The sequence below is a fragment of the Danio aesculapii genome, chromosome 9 (genome assembly GCF_903798145.1).
Source record: "Danio aesculapii chromosome 9, fDanAes4.1, whole genome shotgun sequence".
NCBI classification, from domain to species: Eukaryota; Metazoa; Chordata; class Actinopteri; order Cypriniformes; family Danionidae; genus Danio; species Danio aesculapii.
This window is the reverse complement of record NC_079443.1, coordinates 26056741-26078844: the sequence shown is the minus strand read 5'-3', so window position 1 is coordinate 26078844 and position 22104 is coordinate 26056741.

Sequence of the window (22104 nt, the reverse complement as noted above, 5' to 3'; positions counted from 1 at the left end):
ACTCTGAATAGCACTCTGCTTAAGCTGTTCTACAAATAAATCATGTTGATCCACAGTTCTCAACGGAAAGTCACAAGGTTTTACAGTTGAGATCTGATCACGACTAATCAAACAGAATCGACAGAATTTTTCTACATTGAAATTTTCCTGAAACCCAGCAAGACCATGTGCTCCAAGATTATCGGCACACACACAGAATACCGTTGGCTTTATATAACGTCCTAAAGCTTCCACAAACAAACCTTCGTGCTCCAGAGATTTTAACTCTTTTATCAAAGGTTCAAGAAATTTGTCAAATCCAAATTTTTTAACATCAACACTTTTTCCTAAAACAGCTAACTGGATTGATGATAAAGTAGATCTTAAATTTGCAGGTAAATTTAAGACCACCCAGTACACAGCAGTGATTTTATGAATTTTCCGAGATGTCCCAAGAGGGTTGCAAATTTCAAACTCATCCACATAAAAGGCTAAACTTAGTTTAACATCATCATCTGTAACAAATCCACTTTCCCTGTAGTACTTTCCATCTTGAAATGAGCTGTATTGTCCAGGGAGATGTTTATGTGTGAATTCAATGTTATTTAAAAAGCTGTCTTGATTTAACAAGGTTTCAAGCAACCGAATGACTGGAACATGAACAAAAACTTCTTTATGAGAACGCTCATAAAGATATTCAGTAGGTTCGATTACAAAAAAGTTCTTTTTAAAATATTGATTTCGTTTATAGTCAGTAGACAAAGTACCCTTTTCAGAAATTGATGCAAAAAGTGGATTTGTTAGGAAAACAGAATCTGCAATTTCTTTGATTACAACACTTTCAATGTTAATATTGTGCTTTGTTACAATCGATTCTATTGTATGAAGTGCATGAGATTTTGAGAACAACAAAATACTTTTAAGTTCCTCAAAAATTGTCTGAGTAGCACTTTTTGAGACATGTAAAACAGTTTGCATACACAATAAAAGTGAGGCAATCTTTCGTTCAAGTGTATGAACATTTACATCTTCAACAGACTCTATTATATCCCCTTCATCGAATTCACTTGTGTTCTGTGTTGTACAAAAACCTTCTGAGACTCTGAGACTATCTGAGACTATCTGAGACTGTCTGTCATTTAATGTTTGATTTCTATGATTCCTGCTTTTATGCGAGCTAAAGGTTGGGCGGTTGTTTGTTTTAAATCCACATCCTTTAAAGGGACACTGAATTGTTTCTTTACGTTTCAGATGATTTTGTAGGTGAAGGAAAAATCTTTTTTCAGTACAAATCTCATGAAATTCACATAGTCCACAATTAAATGTTGAAAGATCTCGGCTGACTATATCAGTGTTGTGGTGTGATTTAGATAAGTGGGATCGTAAAGCACCTGCAGTTTTAAAAGCACAAACACACTCCGTGTAAAGGCAGGGCCAGTTGGAAATTTTATGATGATGTAGCTGATAGTGCTTCAGAAGGATATCTTCACGTGAAGTGCTGAATTTGCAGTTTTTACACTGCATGAACTCTTGAGATGATCGTCCTGAAAAAAGAAATAAGCAGTTATAACCTTGTATTGGTAAATCACAACTTTATATTAAATATAATTTTTGTGAAAATATATATGAAAAAGCTACACATTTAAAAGCTTTAAACATTTTTCAAGTTTATGCCCTCATATTTTAACATGAAACTCGTTTGGGAGCAGACAATGATACTGATATCAATATATGATATTGATGTATACAGAGGAGTCCACAAGTAATGTAATATAGTTATTAATAATATATAGTAATAATTAAGACTATTTTAAACCTAATAGGGACCATTTATATTAATTTGACAGTATTAAATAACGTTTTAAGCAATATTTTATAAATAGAAAAATATAGACTACATTTACATATTACTTTATCTAATATAATCTGAATATTGTCCGTGCTTTATGTATGCGTCACAAATTTATAAGTACAATTAACGGTCTCTTACTCGCTCTTAGTGAAGAGAAGTTTGGATCAAATAACTGACTCGGACCTTTGAGTCTCGTTCGTTGAAATGAACAAATCTTTTTTCGAGTCATTTCGTTCAATTTGCCAAAACATTATTAAAATGATACAAGTTGCTTTCAAACGCATCTACAACTAGCCCAGACGTTGATCACACTACAAACAAGTCATAACTTGAATGCTATAAGAAAAAGGAAATAATGGTTTGTTTAGCTGGTCTTTTGTCTATAATTATGTCAGCTCAGCTCTTCTAACAGGTCTTCAAATTTGAGTGGTTCGTTTACGTCACACAGAGAGACCCATATAAGATTAACCAAAGCACTGTCTGAGCCGAAAGGAGCCATTAGTTCAACTTTCGAGTCTTCTGATTTTTGACTCGTTCGTTTATCACGTGACAGCATGTAAAGAGAGATGACTCAACGCCGAGGACTCGAGAGATAATTTCAAAATTTTTCCGGCTCTGACGGCATGATTGCCTTCTGTCTTTCACTTGATGAACGAATGACTCAAAACCGATAGAGGACTCGAAAAATGAACTAATTTTCTCCACCTGCACAAATGTGCGCATGCGCGAGTGAACTACTCCCAGAGGACTCCTCGTTTTTGAGTCATACAAAAGATTCGTGCAAAATGAACGAATCGTTCAAGAACGACCCATCACTAGGTGTGTCACATAAGCTCGTGGGCACAGAGGGAGAAGCACGTTAAATGAGAAAAATGTGAAAACTCGCCAGAGAAATGAAAACGTTTCACCTAAAAACAAACAAAACGTCTGAATTCCCTAACGTAAATGTGTCAGTACTATGGTCCCATAAGCCATGTTTTATAAGTGACAAATAGCTAAGCATAATGATGTAAATTTAGTGTTAACATCAAACATTTTAAACTTAAACGGCACAGAAAAGCAGTTTCCGTTATATTTTTCCAAGTAATAGCTTGGAAAGCTCTAGGCAAACGACGACCGTGCCGACCTCACGGTGCTCATGCCGCCCTCTCGAAAGTGAAGTGCGGAAAGGATGTCGCGCGGGGTCTCCATGCCTCCCTGGGCGATTGACTATTCTTAAATCCGCCACTGAATGTCATGAATACACGTAAACATTTATGAGAGCTGAAACTATAGGCCACATGAATTGCCCACTGGATATGTAACTTAAGAATATGCAATAATTCTCGTCGCTACTAACAAACCGTCAGGTTGTGAAAATAGTACAATTCATCGCATGCATAGAATTAGTGTTAAAAAGTGTTGTTACTCACCTACAGGAACGTGGTAATGTTTAGTTCACCGAAGAGTCGAAATATACGTGAAGTCCGATATGGCACCAAGACAAAATGACGATAAAGAGCAAAACGAATGGTCAAAATGGGGGAGGGTTGGCGCCGTTTTCGATCTTCGCGTCACGCATGCGCAATTTATTTAAATATCAACACCTGTTCAACACAAAAATGTATGTCCAGAAAACTCTGTTAAGCATGTAGTCATAACATTTTAGCAGATATTATTGACATAACATATATTTTTATGTAGATCAGTAGTTATTCACAATTCTTAGTATATATGACAGAAAAAGTACAATGTGCTGAACAAATGGTGATTTTATTTTTTACAGTGTGTGTTTATGAGGCTGTTTGGTCATTTCATTCGTTTTATTCTGATCAGATATCCGATCGCTCAAACCACTTCAGAGGGTGATCTGGGATGCATTCCAGATGAAACTGGACAGGTATAATCATTCATAAATTAATATAAATAAAATAAATTATGACCTGGAGAAAATCTCCCCTGCGCCTGAAACACCTGTAGGTGAGCTTTTACAGCCACAATTCTATTAAAACATGTTTACTATAAGCATAAAACATGTTCTAACTTATCAGGCCTTTAGCCAGAGGGGTTCGGAAGACCCACCCTCACTGACATAGGACCAGAATTTGTCCCATACATGAGCTCTTTTGTCCTATTTTGACTGCTATGCCATCATAAGTAATGAAAATAATCCATCGAAAAAGGCTTTAAGACCAAACGAAATCCTCTGTCGGCTGTTGCTTCAGTGGGACTATAATCTGATGTAAGAGAAGTCGTCTTTCACTACTGTATTGTTTTTAAACAGAGAAAACATTTTACAGGTAACTTTATTCTAAATCTTGGACCTTATTTCTGAAATAAAAATGAGCAATAAAAAGGTGTGAAGCACCAGAAGCAGACCATATTAAATTAATATTAATATATTTAGGCTGTTGTTGATATCCAGGAATTTTAATATTTACTTTTTTTAACCAAAGAGGCTAGAAAATTCTGCAGATTTAATTATTATTGTATTATTATTATTATTATTATTATTATTATTATTATTATTATTATTATTATTATGTTTTAATTATTATTTTTTATTGAAATGGCCAAATTGTGACTGAGGACAGTTGCATGTGCTGGCCAGTTTGTGTTTTGTCTAATAAATGAATGTAGGCTACAGTTTTTTTTACTTTAAAACAGATTCTTATTTTTTTCCCAATGATATGATGTAATAAATTTGTTTTAATGTTTATTTATTGCAAATCTTTATAAGATATTTTTAGTACATCAAAAGTGTGGTTATGATGACATCTGACTTGTTAATCCAGCAAAAAAAGTCACTAAAACACAGTATTTAAATCTCATAGTTAAATATAAACTGAGGCGTATAACTGCAAAAAGGTCCACTTTTTGAAAAAAAAAAAAACCCACCCCTCTCACCAGGCTGGCTACGGGCCTGATCGATGCGCAGCTCCACAAGTCCCAAACCAAGCAAGCCAGTGGAGAGGAACAAAACTTCACTAATTGACGGAAATGAAGGAAAAAGAAACCAGAGAGAAACCAGGCTCAGTTGGGTACAACTATTTCTCCAAACTTTCTGTGCGCTGCAGTCTAGGTGTCTAGGAGGCTGGAGAATACTGGACGTCCATCGTGGAGAACTGCAGATGTGAGTAGGTTCAGGCTGGCCCACAGGATCAATGCGAAGTCTTGTCTGTCACTGTGGTCTTTCAGGAATCAGTCTTAAGCTCTCCACTCCTCCATGATCGCCACAGTATCTGCTCAGGATAAGGCCTGGTCCAGGATTATGGATACCTTGGCATAATTTCTTCACTGGTTTACATCAATGCTGTTCATAGTGTATTTAAACACGAGATGCTAAAATGAAGTGCTATTTTTTAATGAAAATAGTAGTTTATATTAGTTATGTTTATAGTTTGAACTTTATAAAGATAATTTTTCAGAATATGAAATGTATTTACTAGTTTTGATCAATAAAAGAGCACAAGATGCTTTTTTGAAAACACTTAAACTTTTGAACAGTAAAAAATAATGAAAAATGATTTATAGTATGCATAAAAACATGTAGTACCTTACACAAATTGTCATTTTAAATACATTTGTTTGAGGATTCTTACTGCTGAAGATAAACTGGATGTTGGAGGCCTTTAGTGAACATTACACATAAATTTTGGAGTATGCAGGGGATCTCTGCCATGGCATTTTAACAATCATCATCATCACCAGCAGGACTGAAAACAAAAACACACAACAAAATAGACTGGATTTATAGCAAAATGGCCATTTCGGAGTGCTCAGTAGGTCCTCTGATCTGCCTGTGGATGCTAAGAAGGGCAAGTGAAGGTGGCAGAGAGGATTATAGGCCACAGTTGTGGCCCCGTGGTGGCCCATAAAGAGGAGTTAATGGCTTGGTGTGGAGTGAGAGAACTTCTGTGCCACAAAGGCTGTGAAAAGCGATGACTTTTACAGCGTGCTGATGCACAGCCTGTCGCACGCTCCCCTTTTCTTCCTCGGCAGGGATTAGCAGGACTTTCTTTAGGATTTATAGCAAATGAACCGCTCTTAATGACGCCACAGTGTTCATCTCACATGCGCTGTCGTGCAGATAGCGCTTCGTACTCCACGTGAAACTCCCTCGGCAGGAGCATGTTACTGTGGCATGAGGAAAGATGGTTCAGGGCTGAGAGTAGAGGCTGCTCAATGTCACATTGAGGAGCTGGAGGAATACAAGATGGCAAAAAGTCATCCCTGAAAAAAGTGTGCGTATACTGGGCTGATGTCTTACTAGGAACAGTGTGATGACCTGCATGGGCAGAATGTGGAAACTGAAAGAAAAGATGCGGAGACAGGAGTCAAAATACATGCAGCCCCCTGTTGAACACATAGAGCAGGTGTTGATCTTTCAAACACCAATTCAGACAGCATATAGGCTATATTGTCAGTGTATCTCTATCTTACTCACTGATTCCTGCTTTGATGTAAGTGGATAGGTCTATGACCCAGCTTATAGCTTGATATTAGCAACAGTTCAAATTAATGTCTACAGAATATGGGATTTTAAGAATACCTGATGAGGTGATTTTTAAAGATTTCTGTGCAGTTTTGGAAAGTGTAAAACTTTCCCCTATAAAAGCAGGTTTGTGTTTGATTTTTATTCCCATAATCATTGAGTTATACTGAAAAAAAGAAAAATGACTTGTGATCGTATTAGTGTGAAACAAATGTCTGAATATATCTAATTTCTTATTTAACATGCATTAGGACCAAAGGTGAAGCTACAATTGCCCAATTATAAGGACAAAATAATTAATGAAAAAATATATGAATAAACCTGCCTGTCTATCACAGATTCAGGCAGTAGACTACTGCTTTTAGAAATATATTCTGATTAATAATCAAATCAAATAAATTGTATTACTTTCATTTATTTACTCCAAGGTTTACAGCGCCCCCTGTAGAAATCAATCACTCCACAGATGCGGCTAATGCTGTTCAGTGGATGCAGCACGTGCTGGACAAATGACCGACTAAGTAATGCAGGTGGAGTCATTTTGGAGTCACCAGAGCAGAATGAACTGCCAACTTTTCCAGCATATGTTTCATGCAGCAGATGCCCTTCCAGCCACAACCCAGTACTGGGAAACATCAGCAAAGCATTTATCGTGAAATTAACACACTGTAAAGCTTTCTAAGCCTAGGGCTTCCATGATGAGGGCACCATGGTGAAAGTGAAGCCTTGGATTACTCTGAAAGCCAAACTCTGTCATCTCACCTGTCATGCATGACCAGACACAATATATGGAGTGACTAGTGCTTCAACACTTTCTAAAGGGTGACAAAAAGTAGGGCTGTGTTAAAGTGTCAGATTTGCAAAATCAGAGCTGCAAGCAACATCCATTTTTTTTTTTAGCTGAATGGAGGTCAGGGATGTGACCATCATTATTTAATCATCCACATTTACGCACTGTATACATTTCTTTTTTTAATGCTACAAATACAACAGTAAATGTTCATTTTAATACAAGTCTCCTGGGGTTTGAGATATGACATTTATTACATTCTCTGAATTTCGTTAGATGTGAGTCACTTGTGAGACTACATAAATAAAAAGACAATTTTTAAATGAGAAATTTTAGTGGAGTAGAGCAACATTTCTACATCCTCTACAAATATTCCTTCAATAGTGGGTATTAAAGCCCTCAAATATAATACTCTTAAAATTAAATAATTTTCTACATATTCCTCATAGTCCACATAATTTACTTTTGCCACTTGGTGAGATTTTACATTAGATTTTTTTTTCATCATCTAAAGATAAAGGTCATAGTGATTCTTCTCTTCAATCTTTAACTTTTTATTTATAATTGTAAAAAAAACATATGTTTAATGAATCTCTATCAAGAATACTGTTTTAGAAATGTTTTTTGAAAAAATATATTTTTATATAATTTCATAGTCTTATCAATTGGTGGACATAATATTGACATTGTTGTTGGGAGATTCCTTATCACTGAGTTTTAGTTTTAATGTCATTTTCTAGCTGAGCATTTAATGAAGATTTTTTTAATTATGGTGTTAACGAGTTGCTGTGGTGACATGGTGGCTCATTGGGTAGCTCTGTTGGCTTACAGCAAGAAGGTTGCTGGTTCGAGCCCCGACTGGGTCAGCTGTCATTTCTGTGTGGAGTTCTCCCTGCGTGGAGTTCTCCCTATGTTGGCATGGGTGTCCTCCAGGTGCTTCGGTTTCCTCCACAGTCCAAAGACATGAGCTATAGGTGAATTGAATAGGCTAAATTGCCTGTAGTGTGTAAATGAGTGTGTATGGGTGTTTCCCAGTGATGGGTTGTGGCTGGAAGGGCATCCGCTGTGTAAAACATATGCTGGATAAGTTGGTTTATTCCAATGTGGCGACATTAATAAAGGGACTAAGCCTAAAAAAGAAAATGAATAAATGAACATGTTGCTGTGAGATCTCTGCATGTCGGTTACCTTCACTGTGTATTTAACGTAAATGAAAGGCGTATAACATTTTAAAATTGGCAAAGAGATACAAGATGTGCAAATTTTAGTTCACTAAACTAATTAGACAGACAGTCAATGGCAGGACTGATATTGCCATGGCGGCTTATCATCATTCCCCTCACGATGTCAACTCTGTCACCTGTTGCCACAATGGCCATCTGTGCTGCGCATCAGCGCCTGACAGGTTTCAGGAACACGATCTCCAATTATTACAACCTAACATAAATAAAGAAATAAAAATAATATTTCTCTCATTTCAGAGAACTCTTAATTAATGCTGCCAAAATGGCATTATTACTGCATAATGTAAGTAAAGACTTCAAAGATATGACATTTATACAGTATATTTTAATTTCAGCAGTCTTCATGTATTTAAAATGTGAAGCACAGTTCTCTTTATGCCCCTGAATGAGTCCCAATTTAAAGATGTTAAGGATCTTTAGTTAAAGGTAATGTAATATCTTATGACCTTTGTCATACACTGAACCATTTGCAATATCACCTGAAATCGAGATGTTTAACCTTTGTCATGTTATGAAGATAAAGATGCAGTTGAATGAATTCACTATTACTCTTTATTACCAACGCCTGGAAATACCCCCAAACTGATATTGTCTCATATTTGCTCATCTATTTGCTTTCTGGTGCAAAAATGCATTCCCTTTTTATCAGTATCAAAAGTTATTTCCTGAAAGGAAGAAGAAAACAGGATTCATTCTTATTAAAAGGAAGTTTAGAGCAGCTAGGATTTGCTCAAGGCTTATCAGATTCTGCTGCTGATGTCTGGATTGACTAATTTTTGATCTGAGCTGGTGAAATGACATTTTTGCATGGGCGGCCACTGGGTTGCTGTTCCCTCTGAAAGCAGACTGCGCATGCATATTTAATATCGCCGATATGCATTGACTTTAATGGCTCACTTTGAAAAGAGGAAGAACTTTTTTTTCCAACTTAAGAGAAGGGATGTACATCCTCCTCACATCTAGAAGCTTCTTCCATACGTCTAACTAAAGATCATTTCATTAATGTTACATTTTTTTAAAGGTGGAAAATGTATAATGCGTTTTTATTCATTCATTTACTACACTTGAAAAATGATTAATGAAAAATAGGTTTGTGATGTGTTACAAACAGAATTGATAGTTCCAGTCCTTGATTCTGTTTGGTTGAGCTTGGTTCAAAGCCATTATAAATTATTCTACAAACACACACCTGTGACCTCATTATATCGCTATTACTGTGCCTCTGTCTGTTTTATGTATTATATATTTCACAATTACCAGATAAAGCACAATTAACTGTTTATTATTTAGTCAGTGAAGTATGAGTGACCCCTACTGGCTGTATGTCTGCATCATTCATCGTTCATTTGAAAGGTTCAAGAAACCCTTAAGTACTTTTTTTGAGATTTTAACAGATTTGTGTGTGTTGAGCGTCACCTGTCAGCTTTAAATGTGGGGAAAACTGGATAATTTTGAGCTTATGTTAGCTAATTTCATCTTCCGGGTTTAAAATAATTTTTGGGGCGGGATCAAAATCTGTGACGTAGCGCAAAACTGCAAGTGGAGTGATGGCTTCTCATTATTATTCATAGCAGAGTTTTCTTGTCCTATGAGAAGACCCTGCTTCTTAATTAATTATGAGCACACGTGCTTTCTGAAGGCAAAGCAGAACTTCCAAGCTAGGAGACCCAATTACTAGGTGAGACACAGGTCATAAAGTATGTGTTTGTTTCCATGACCCACGGGGTTTGTTGCATGTTTTTCCTCACGATGCTGCCCGGGCCAATAGAGCAAAGCTGTTGGTTTACAGCAAGCATTTTTGTCGGGAGAGCTGTACGACAACTGGAGAATGGTGGACTTTGTCTTTTATCAGTTGAGCTTATTATCATTGAGACACATCTGTGTTGCTGTGTTCGCACATGTTTAAAATTCTCCAGTTTACCAGCAGGGTTAATGGTTGGAATAGATGGGGCAAGAGACTGCATTGCTCTCCACAGTGTCTGTATTCAGACCCGGGGATTGAGGAGGAGAGAAGTCCTCCTCATTTATAGTGTTTATATAAACATGATTATCTTTATAATGATAGAACAAATTGTGGTTATGTGTATATGAAATTATGAATGACAAATTTAGCAGGACATTCAATTACTGTTTATTTTTTGGCATTTTAATTTCGTAAACTATAAAATCACGGGTCTCCTCACGGTTTGTGTCTCATTTTGTGAGCCAACTGCCAGTTGTTCACTCCACTCTTTTTCCACTGCACTGTCGGCCACGCCCACTCCTCCCTCTGCTTACAGCGCTGCTCCACACCCATCTCGGTGGACTTGAACTGAAAGAGGGGGGTTTCGTGACCCTTTAAGGCTGTGCCCTTCCCCACCTTAGATATATGACAATAACTTTTCTCATATGCTAAAATGCTGGCAAATTGTTTCTCAGATGAGCTTTGGAATTTAATCTGTTTATGTCTTTAAATGACATAGTGTGACAACGCCTTCTTCAGTAGATGTAAGGTTAGCCAACTGCACCATTCAGTCACCCAGATTAAAATAATAACTAGTGGTTTAAATGGATGGTTTACCTCAAAATGAAAATTTACTCTATCACCCTTAAGTGGTTCCAAACCTTTGAGTTTCTTTTTTCTGTTGAACAGAAAATACATTTTGAAGAATGTTAGAAACAAGTAACTTGTTGCTTTACCTACTGTGGAAGTAAATGATTACTTGTTTATAACATTCTTCAAAGTATCTTCTTTTGTGTTTAAGAGGAAAAAATAAACAGACTTGTGTAGTGTAGTGTAGTGTTAGTAAATGATGACAGAATTTTCAGTTTTAGGTAAACGATCACTGTATTCACATAAAAAACGTATGTATGTATGTATTTATTGTGATTTCGTCTACATTGTTTAATTTATGCATCCAAAATCGCAAAATTTCCAGGTTATACAGTTAATTCTGTTTTTTATGACTGGATTCCACAATTCTTTCTGTGATTTTCTGCATCATAGAATATATCAAGACTACTGTAGCATGCATTACGGTTATGGTGTTTTAATAAAAAAGTGTTTCACATTGAGGACATAAACATACATACTTTATCTCCAGAGCTACTCTGAGTCACTTCACCAGCATTCTCCTCTTTACCTTGCCTTATGATAAACAAACTCAATCTCAAAAGTCTTTGACAACCTTTTCAAAAAACAAGTTGCATTTATCTTGGAGAACTAATTAACTGTTTTATTAAAATCGTTTTTATATAAAATAATTTGTGTAACCACTCATGGAAACATTATTAGTCAATACATTCTTGAAGATGTAGTAGGTGATTTGTCTTCAGAAACATTTTTTGTTGTTCTGGTTGAAAGTCTCTTCACATTCCAATAGTAATGATCAAGGTAAATAATGTAAATGTTTTATGTGTATTTTTATATACTGGGTAAGGCATAAGACTAAAAATGTTCATCCAATTAAAATTTGGCGGGCTGACAATTTCCATAATTCTGATAAGTAGTCCAAACTGTCTGTCAAGAAATGTAGATTTGTACATCTGCGCACCTATGTTCACGTAGATCTGACATTAGCACGTACATGCACGCCGTGCGTTCATGTGCAGAAAGAGGTAAAAACAAATGCTGAATCAACTTTTTAGAATCCTGAATCAATATTGGATTTAATTTTGGATGCTGGAGGAAGGATGACACCATGGCTGAAGGATTTCTTTGTGTTGTATTACGAATGGGTTATATGGACAGAAGTGTTAGTAATGTGTAATTCCTGCTCGCCGCTGCCCAACCACTAAGAATACAGTAGTCGCTTTAGGACAGCATGTGAGTAAGTGAGACCAGCGATCCTTGCATGCATGAAATATTTCACATTAAGTTTTGCTTGCTGACTACACAACTAAAAATGTCCTAGAAAAAACTGTTTTTCATTGGGAATTGTATTATTATAAGGCACTATAAAGTTTTCTAACTGGTGAATGACAATCTAGTGGGTGTCTGTCATCTTTAATGTGTGTGTTCGTGACATCAGGAGGCGGGGCTTTGAATGGCAGAGCAGGGATTGTATTTCAAACATGTTATGCTGACCGGTTAGCATTTAGGCAGATCACCTACTGCAAATTTAAAACTCACCTATCTATTAAGTATTAGGTATTTTTATTATCATGTAAATTAATTATATATTATTCAATTAAAGTGTTAACCAAAAACGAAAACCCTGTCATCATTTACTTGCCATTTATTTGTTCCAAATGTGTATTAGTTTTTCTTACTATGGTAGCTAATGGTGACCGGTTTTCAGCTTTCTTCAAAACCTCTTCTTTATTGATCAACAGATTAAAGAAACTCATAAAGGCCTGGAACCACTCGAGGGTAAGCTAATATTAAGTACATTTACATTTTTTGGTGAACTATCCCTTTAATAATGTACAAATGACCCCTACTGACCTTATGCTTCAGCATTTAGCTTTAATTTTGAGACTGTTCCCTTCCACTGCCAAAGAAATGATTCTCATAAACTGTTGAAGTGCAAATATGTTTGAAATAAAGACACAATATGCATTGAAACAGTTTTGTTTGTCAACGGTTTGTTCGTTGATTTACACTCAATCAATTACCAATAATTATGTATGGAGGCTGCTCCTTTTTCTATGTTATGCAGTGCAGTTACATTGATGCATTTGTGAATTAGTTGTGTCTTTGCTCTCTAAGTAGAGGACTGTTTTCCGCATGCGTCTGTTCGTCTGTGCCCCGAGGCCGGTGTAATTAACCCTCTATCGATCAGCCGTTGTTCACCCTGTGGTGAGGTGGCCCGCGATAACTGTGTGTTGCTGGGCTTCTCCATGTGTGCTCTCAATTCATATTTAATCGATATTCCATTAAAGTTGTGTTTCTACAGAAGTACAGACTGATCTGAGTGAGGCTGTTAAAGCAGCCGGTCTGGGTTTGTTTTTTTTTTGCTGAAAAAAGCATGTTTTTAAGTCTGTCCAGTAGCTGTCTTGAGTCCAGAGAGGAAGAGAGGGTAATCCTGCAATGTCGGGGTGACTGAGAGGAAAATATTGGATGGTCAAATCCTGAGGCCATCGATTAGGAGCTTTGCTGTCACTGCTGTGGCCTTTGTCTGTCAGTGGTGACAAATTAGCCTCCTGTGGTAAATATATGGCCCTCGTGGACATCCATAGGCAACGATTGAAGAGATCAGAGGAGGTTTTGCTGTTTCCTAATTGTCATTCGATAAACAACACTCAGGGGGAGTGGAAAACAACACCAAGTAGACGGGGTGGGGGGTGGGTGGGATCTGCTATATAGGTGATTCTATAATTGCAGGTACAATTGGTAATCAAAGTCATTATTTCTTTTAGCTTTTTTTAAAGTACCCAATAAATCAACACTAACCAAAAGATTTTGTTAGCTCACATTGTTTTGTGCTGAACAGTTCATCTGTGCATATCATTAAAAAAATAGTTTGCTCTTCTAATATTTAATTGAAATCTGAAAGTTTTCAGTTAAATTATCAGATTACGTGATTTTGAGGTAATGGGCATGGCTAACATATTTAAGCACGCTGCTCCAGCTGACAGTTTTGACAACAAACAGAATTGATAAGTAGAAGGAGTCTGTTAGGTTGTAATAACTCTTCTAAAACCCCTTTCCCAGTCTTTTTGAATGAAATGCCTACTTTACTACATCCAATCAGCATGCAGTAGAAAAAAACAAGCCACGCCCACGTTTGCTCATTTAAAATTCTGTTAATCTACGAACTGCGTCACAATACAGAAAAAAAACAGTTGCAGTTTCCGGTTCATGCAGACTTTAAGACCAATTCTTGGCAAATGGTGAACTGGTGTCTGTTACAAACCACATAGATAAATGTACAGTTTATCACTGATACTGTATGTGGTGCTTACCATGGTACAATCCCAGTCCAGTGGTGTTCACAAAAAGTGATATTAGAGCTGGCAGCTTGCATAAACTGCCAGTACTCTCATCTGTTCTCGTTCAAGATCAAAATTGAAACTGAAACACTTGATTCTCTCCCTCTCTTGTATGCAGTCTCTCTCTTGTGCACAGTTTTATATTCTGTATTTAGAAATACAGAGTGCTATAGTGCAACGTTATTACACTGCTCAGTGGGACTGCCGACTTCTGCTTCCCAGCTCCCGTTGAGAGCAGCAAGAGAGCTGCTTCAGCTCCCAACTTCCTCATCTTCCAAGAGAACCTGATTTAAAACCAGACAATTACGAAAAAAATAACGATCGCAGCTTCCGGTTAATGGGGACATTAAAGGTTATATTTTTACATTTTATAATTATTTGTCACTCGTTGCCATAAATAACTATGTTATAGGCCATGGCAATATAGTATTTTCTGCAAAAAATATATATTTATTGGCGTCATGGTGACACCCAGTTCGAGCCCCGGCTGGGTCAGGTGGCATTTCTGTGTGGAGTTTGCATGTTCTCCCCGTGTTCGCGTGAGCTTCCTCTGGGTGCTCCGGTTTCCCCCACAGTCCAAAGACATGTGGTATAGGTGAATTGAATAAGTTGAATTGGCCGTCGTGTATTTGTGTTAATGCAAGAGTGTGTTGGTGTTTCCCAGTGTTGGGTTGCAGCTGGAAGGGCATCTACTGCGTAAAACTTATGCTGGATAGGTTGGCGGTTCATTCTGATGTAATGACCCCTGATTAATAAAGGGACTAAGCTAAAAAGAGAATGAATGAATGAATGAATAAATGAATTTTATATATTTATATGAAAATAATGATTTCTGATTGTCCAAATTACACAGTGTATTTTGTTACTGTGTAATCAAAGCATTTTTTTTAACTTATTCTTTTTCAAACTATCTAAACTAAATATCTGAAAAGTTCTGACACCAATAGTTATTTTGTAAAATGTTATTTGGTGAAGTGTTACCACGTTATTCTCAAAAGGAACACAATGGGTTGTTTAGTATTTTAATCATGACTCTATAATGATCATGCCATGCATGTGCTTTTTAGTATTCGTCACCTTGGAATTATAAGGTTCTATCTGCGTTCTGAATGATTTTGAGATATTGAGCTTCAAAGTTTTTCCCTTCCATAGCAAACATTGTGTAAACATTTAGTTTTTTAAATAAAACGTCTTCATGTAAACAATTTATAAAAAACATCCCATAATGTAAATAAGTTGTCATTTAATAAGAATATGTGAATAACTCAATTTTGACAAAAATGTCAGAGAGAACCTTCTAATTCTAAGGTGACGAATTTACACTAACAAGTGTGTTTTCTATTGTTAAAAAGTCTGTCTGTTAAAAAGACTCTTGTTACTAGTGTAAAATATTTGACCAATAATAGTGTAAACATTTTTGTTGTTGGTGAAAGTAAATGAAGGAAGTGACTTGTGTCTGGCAGTGACTGAATTATTAAAATCCAATATATGTTTCAAAAAGATACTGTAACTTTCCTTTAGTGAACCTTTTATTTATTTTTTTAACTTTTTCGAAATGTGAGATGTACTGGATCTCCAATAATAGAATTACTCATTTGTATCAACATATGCTTCTTCGAATAATCTTTTTCACCATTCCCTTAAACTTTCACGTGTCACTTTTGCCTGGAGAGCTGATCGGTTGAAGTGGTTTCTATGACAGAGCTTCATCCATGTAGTGGTAGCATATGGCTTGTGTATGGAGGAGCTGTGGTGACAGGAGTTGTCCAGCTGCAGCTGCCCCTGACAGCCTGTCACAGAGCACAGATGAGGAACAGCAGTTTACTAAATGATTAAATGCTCCTCGCTGCATTGAATGCATAACGGGCTTCTCACAACACCGCATATCACAGATCAAGCTGTTTCATGAACAACTTGAAATAAATGTATTTATTAGTATTATTATTATTATTAGGGTTTTGGATCTTATGATTTTATGTATGAACATTTTTGGAATTCAGAGAAATTTAATTATTACTGAGCAACTGTGGCAGTTTTTCTTAAATTTATTAATTGTTAGACTGATTTCTGTCCATCTACCTATCTGTCTGTCTGTTTATCTATCTAGTGTTCAATCCCGCTATGGTATGTCAAACCTTAGCAGAAATTCACCCTACAGGGGGCGCTTATGAGGGTTATATAGGGTTAAAGTTTAGGGTTATCTGGTGTTAGTGTTTTAGCGTCTAGGGCCATCCATCCATCCATCCATCCATCCATCCATCCATCCATCCATCAGTTTTTTTTATTTATTAAATGAAAGTGCTGAATATATTTGATTTATGGGTATGTTTGATTTGCACTTGATTCAATTAAAATTTCAGTTTTGATTAAGTTGGGTGTATTTTAGTACAATAAACATTTACAATTGAGCAGTAAGATTTATCAATTGAGCAGTAAGATTTATCAAGTGAGCAGTAAGATTTTTTTGTAACTTGCTGTATCTTTTGTTATAGTTATTTCTTTTGTATTATTCATCATTTTAATATGCATTATATACCTTCATGTTTAAATTTAGCTTTTATTTTATACTTTCAGTTTTATTATGTAATAGAATTTCAGCTGTAAACCAGTTATTGAAAATGGTTCACAATAGTTAATAATAATAATAATATAAATAATAATTTAAATACACTAGCTGACAACAGTTTTGTCGTCAATCCCAGTTGCAAGAGCAAGAAAAAATAACTTCTAGTTGATCATTTGGGAAAAGTGGCAGAAGGAAGATTATTCTGATAAATCATCTGTTGAACTGCGTCCCAATCATCACAAATACTGCAGAAGACCTATTGGAACCCGCATAGACCCAAGATTCTCTCAGAAATCAGTTAAGTTTGGTGAAGGAAAAATCATGGTTTGGGGTATGGGGGCGCATAGTGGATGGCGACATCAACAGCCTGAGGTATCAAGAAATTTGTGCTGCCCATTACATTACAAACCACAGGAGAGGGCAAATTCTTCAGCAGGATAGCGCTCCTTCTCATACTTCAGCCTCCACATCAAAGTTCCTGAAAGCAAAGAAGGTCAAGGTGCTACAGGATTGGCCAGCCCAGTCACCAGTTATGAACATTGTTGAGCATGTCTTGGGTAGGATAGAGGCATTGAAGATGAATCCAAAAAATCTTGATGAACCCTTGGAGTCCTGCAAGAAGGCGTTCTTTGCCATTCCAGATGACTTTATTAATAAATTATTTAAGTCATTGAGATGTATGGACTCAGTCCTCCAAGCTCATGGGAATCATGCACAATATTAATTCTCTTTCCACTGCACTATGACTTTATATTGTATACTGTACATTGTTTCTGTTAAGTGACAAGACTTTTGTCTAAGAAAAGAAATACCTTACTGTTCTAATTAAATAATTAAAAAATCAAGCCATGATCATATTTTATTTTGGTAAAATAAGTGTAATCTAGAGACCTTTGCCTTTCATATAAGCCACTTCTCATACCAAATGATCAACTAGAAGTCAAATTATTATTTGTTGTTCCTAAAACTTGGATAGGCGACAAGACTTCTATCAGATAGTGTATATTGGATTATACTTTTCATAAGAGCAATGTATTTGTGAATAGACTAGAAATTTATTTATTTATTTTTTGGAATGTTTGTTTTTATTCGTGTGCAGCCATTAATAAAACCCAGTATGACGTTTCTATTGCAAGTCTTCATAAAAAGCTTTTTTTTTTTTTTTTTTTTTTTTTTTGGTCAGTAACACTTTGACAGTGTTCATGTCATGCAAGCTATATCCAACACAGACATTTTTAAGACTTTTTTTGTACTTAAATGAGAGGTCATTAAAAAGTTGTTAGAGCTACAATAAGAAATATTGGAGTTCAGGTGGGTCTTTTCAACTTGTGAAATTGAATTTTGCAATACTAATGAATTAGTAACAAGTCATTTATCAACCATTTACATAGTGGCTTATGCAATATTAATGCCTCCTGAATAAGTTATTAACAGGAACTTGTAAAAATGGTTCTGGGAGGCTCACAGCCATTGTTAAATATTAAGGAAAAGTAGAGGCATTGACAACTTCTGCTGAGAAATGTGAAAGGTGGGTGTTAAGTCTGTAATCTCACAGGTGTCTCCACAGATACCAAATGAGTGCAAAAATGCAAGTGTAGACAGAGGAGGGAGAGAGAGAGAGAGAACAAAATCGAACCATGTACATTATATGAACATTTCCTCAGGCCCTTTGTCACATCAATGAAATTACCTCCTACCTCAAAAAGGCTGTGAGCCAGTCCTGTAGATGGTGAAACCGGAGCCAGTGCTTGAGCCTGGAGAGCACGAGAAGAGAGAGAGAGAGAAAAAAAGTGAGTTCTTGAAGTACAAACTTGCTCTTCTTTCACTCAGTCACCTAATCTAACCTTATCCACCACAACTCCAGTCCCAATACATGGGAGACTGTCATTTAGTCCGGCAGATCAGGGCTGTCAGGCCGTCTGGAGATTCCTGTGCTTCTCTAGGAGGGAGGGCAGAGGGTGGGGATTGGGATTTAATGTGATTGGGATGTCAGTGATGGCATCTCTGGCTTATCGCCCGGATGTCTGCTGCAGGTGACACGGCCGACAGTAATGAAAGTCTTACTCTGGCGGAGATGAGACCATCAGAGCTTAGAGTCAAACCTCTATCTGATTTAGAAAAGAGCTGTGGAAGAAAAACTCAATGTCCAAACGACAGTGGCCAAACACTGCATTCTGGCTTCATATGGTAATAATTTTGGTAAGAAGTCAGTAGCTTTTATATAATATAATCACATATTTGGGGGCTAAACACCGAAGGTGCATAGGCACCCATTGTATCCTTTCCGGTTCTTATTATTATTCTTCTGGCTTCCTCCTTTTTTTCTTCTTCCTCTTCTTCTTCTACTCTGGGAGTCTATGGCAGCGATATGAACCGTTTGTGGCATTTGCGCAAACTTTGGCACACTGATAGAGGACAGTTCTCTAGCGCCACCACTTGTCCAAAGTTTCACTTATGTTTATCTTTATAACTTTTGAACTGAATAGACTACAATCAAAATTCTTTTTTTCCTCTGAATCCTTGGCTCAAGTCAATTCAAGTTTCGCTATTTTAAATGTAAACCTGATAAAACCTGTTTGAACGAACTTGTCCTAGGCTGTTTGCCCGATTTTTCACTAAAATTGAATAAGATCTACAGACCATGCTGACCAAAAGTTTTTGAATAATTAAATGAATTATTAACATAGAGCTTGTGAAAATTGACTTAAGGTGTTATCTCCGTAACGCATTGACGTATTCAAACCAAACTTGGTGTGTGTTATCACATCCATGGTCTGAAGATAGCTGCTGTGTTTCGGCGCACTGCCCCCTAGTGGTCTGGAGATACAAACGTTTTTTTTGTTTTTGTTTTTGCTGCTTATAACCCGTTTGTCCAAAATTCACAAAATGTTACATTCGGCGGAGAATGCCTAGTTGAATGATGTCTGATTTTCCCAGAATTTTTGGCCTCGGCCATTTTGAATTGTCAAAAAGTATAGTTAACGGACGCATTGGCAAATTATGAAAGTCGGGATTTGTCTCCGAGACTGTGCCCTGAAGGTGCTCAAAGTTGTCACCTTTTGGCCAAAATTTGGTGACAGCGCCACCTATGGGTCAAGAGTTATAAGACATTCATTCAGCCATTATTAATAAAAACTTACAAATTTGGTAATAATTTTGCCTGCATATGCTTATCTTGATGAAATTGGTCTCAAGTTATTCCTTAGATCATTCCCACAACACAGATCCTTTCCACCATCTTAAATTAGTTTGAACATCTATTGTTATAAACTTCCCATAGATCGTTAGCCCAATTTCCACCAAATTTTCTCAGAACATGCTGCCAAAAAAGTTCTATAATTTTCCAGTTGCTCTGTACAAATATTGATCTTATAATATTAAGTAGTACACATTGAAATTTGAATATTATTCTAGGTTTAAATGTAGGATTAAAATGATTTTTAATTCAAAGATGCATGTTTGTTACAACCAGTAAAATATACAGTAACCCAATCACTGTATATGTAGGTAGGTGGGTGTTGAGTTTCTAACCAACTTTGAATAGAAACAAAGCATCATATTTTTCATTTTTTAAAAGAGAGAACAAAACCTAGTCCTAGATATAAAACCTATATTTATTTCTGTAGATCAGCTAATAAACATCTTTTCCCAGAATTTCTTTTTCTGTCATTCATTGAAATGGAGCAATGTGATAACTTTCATATATCAACCACACTTGTACTAAAAGTCTTCATTTTCTAATTGAAATTTTATTTACAGTAAATGACGGTTAACACTCTAGTGGTAATTAAAACTGATTCTTGTGGAATAGCATTATACCTGTAGCTAGTTTTCTGTGTTTATGGATATGACGAGTCTTGCAGATAATGGGCTATTCCACAGAATGACTGTCAACACAACGATTTAAAACAGTCTCGATACAAACACTTATTAAGTCTGACATTCAGAATAAGGCGAAAAAGTTTGGAAGATATATTGTACTTCCCCATTAAATGGATTGTGTTATTTTTGAACAAAAAAGTGCAACTTTAACTAGAAATGTAGAATATTAATATAGTTCTATATTGTATAGTCTGCCTTTTATTTACTGAGGTGAGGGAAAAGTAAGAAAAATCATTATGATCACTCTATCACACACATTTGTCTCAATTTACAAAATAATCATGAACCCGAGTGAACCGTTTAAGTTGCGGTATTGTAGCAGTAATTAAATGACTGAGACCGAGAGAAGGAAGAAAAGAGTGTGTATTTGTGAGGAAGTTCTTCCTCTCTACTGGCGCCAATTATCTTTTGGAGATAGCAGGATGACACTGATTCCAGGGTGAAGGTGGGTTTGCTGTCCTCACCTCTCTCCCACTGTGTGTGGGCAGCCAGCCATCTCATTACCACACACAGACCACAGCCTCAACTTTTCTCCTCCTTTCTTCTATTTTTGTCATCATTTTTCTTCCTATCCTGGTCTCTATTGTTTTTGCTTCTCCTCTTGTCATCACTATTATTGTGTTTACTTTCAGATGATCACATGGTCCTACTCTCTATTAACTAAGGATGAAACCAGCTTCAGCATTGTAACTGCTCTGTTTTTGTTGAAGTGCCTTTGCTATTTTGTACTACCACAATGGTAAAGCCACAACCAACATTTTGTTTATGATTTATTTAGCATTTTTCCATTTTACAAACATCAAACAACCCTTATAGAAATAATAATACAAAAAAATCAATAAATACTACTACTACTACTACTACTACTACTACTAATATTAATAATAAAATGAAACTAAATTACACAAATAATGCGAGGCAGATGTCTACATTTATACAATAATCTCAATGTTACAATTTGAGTAATGAAAGATTACCAACTGATGTATTATTTTTGTCAAGGGCTGGGGTGATCAGTCTAGATCCAGCTGGAGAGTTTTAACATGAGAAGAAAGGGCATTCCAAATTTTGACAAATGTTCTGTTATGTCTTTGAAGGGAGTATCTAGTCTTCTCTAGCTTTACAAATTACAAAATATCTTTCAGCCACCGTACATGTGAGGGTGGCTGAGGGCTCTTCCAGTTTAATAAAATTTACATGTCTAGCAAGCAAAGTAAGAAAGGCCACAAAGTTTAAAAGGCAAGTAGGTAATGCATAATTATCAGGCATGGGTGATGGTGCTTTATCTATAGAAGTAATGGCTGAAAGAGACTGAAATACTGAGCCCCAAAATGAGGAAAGAGCTGGGCATGTCCAAAACATATGGGTTAAAGTACCTAAACCTGAATGACACCTATCACACTC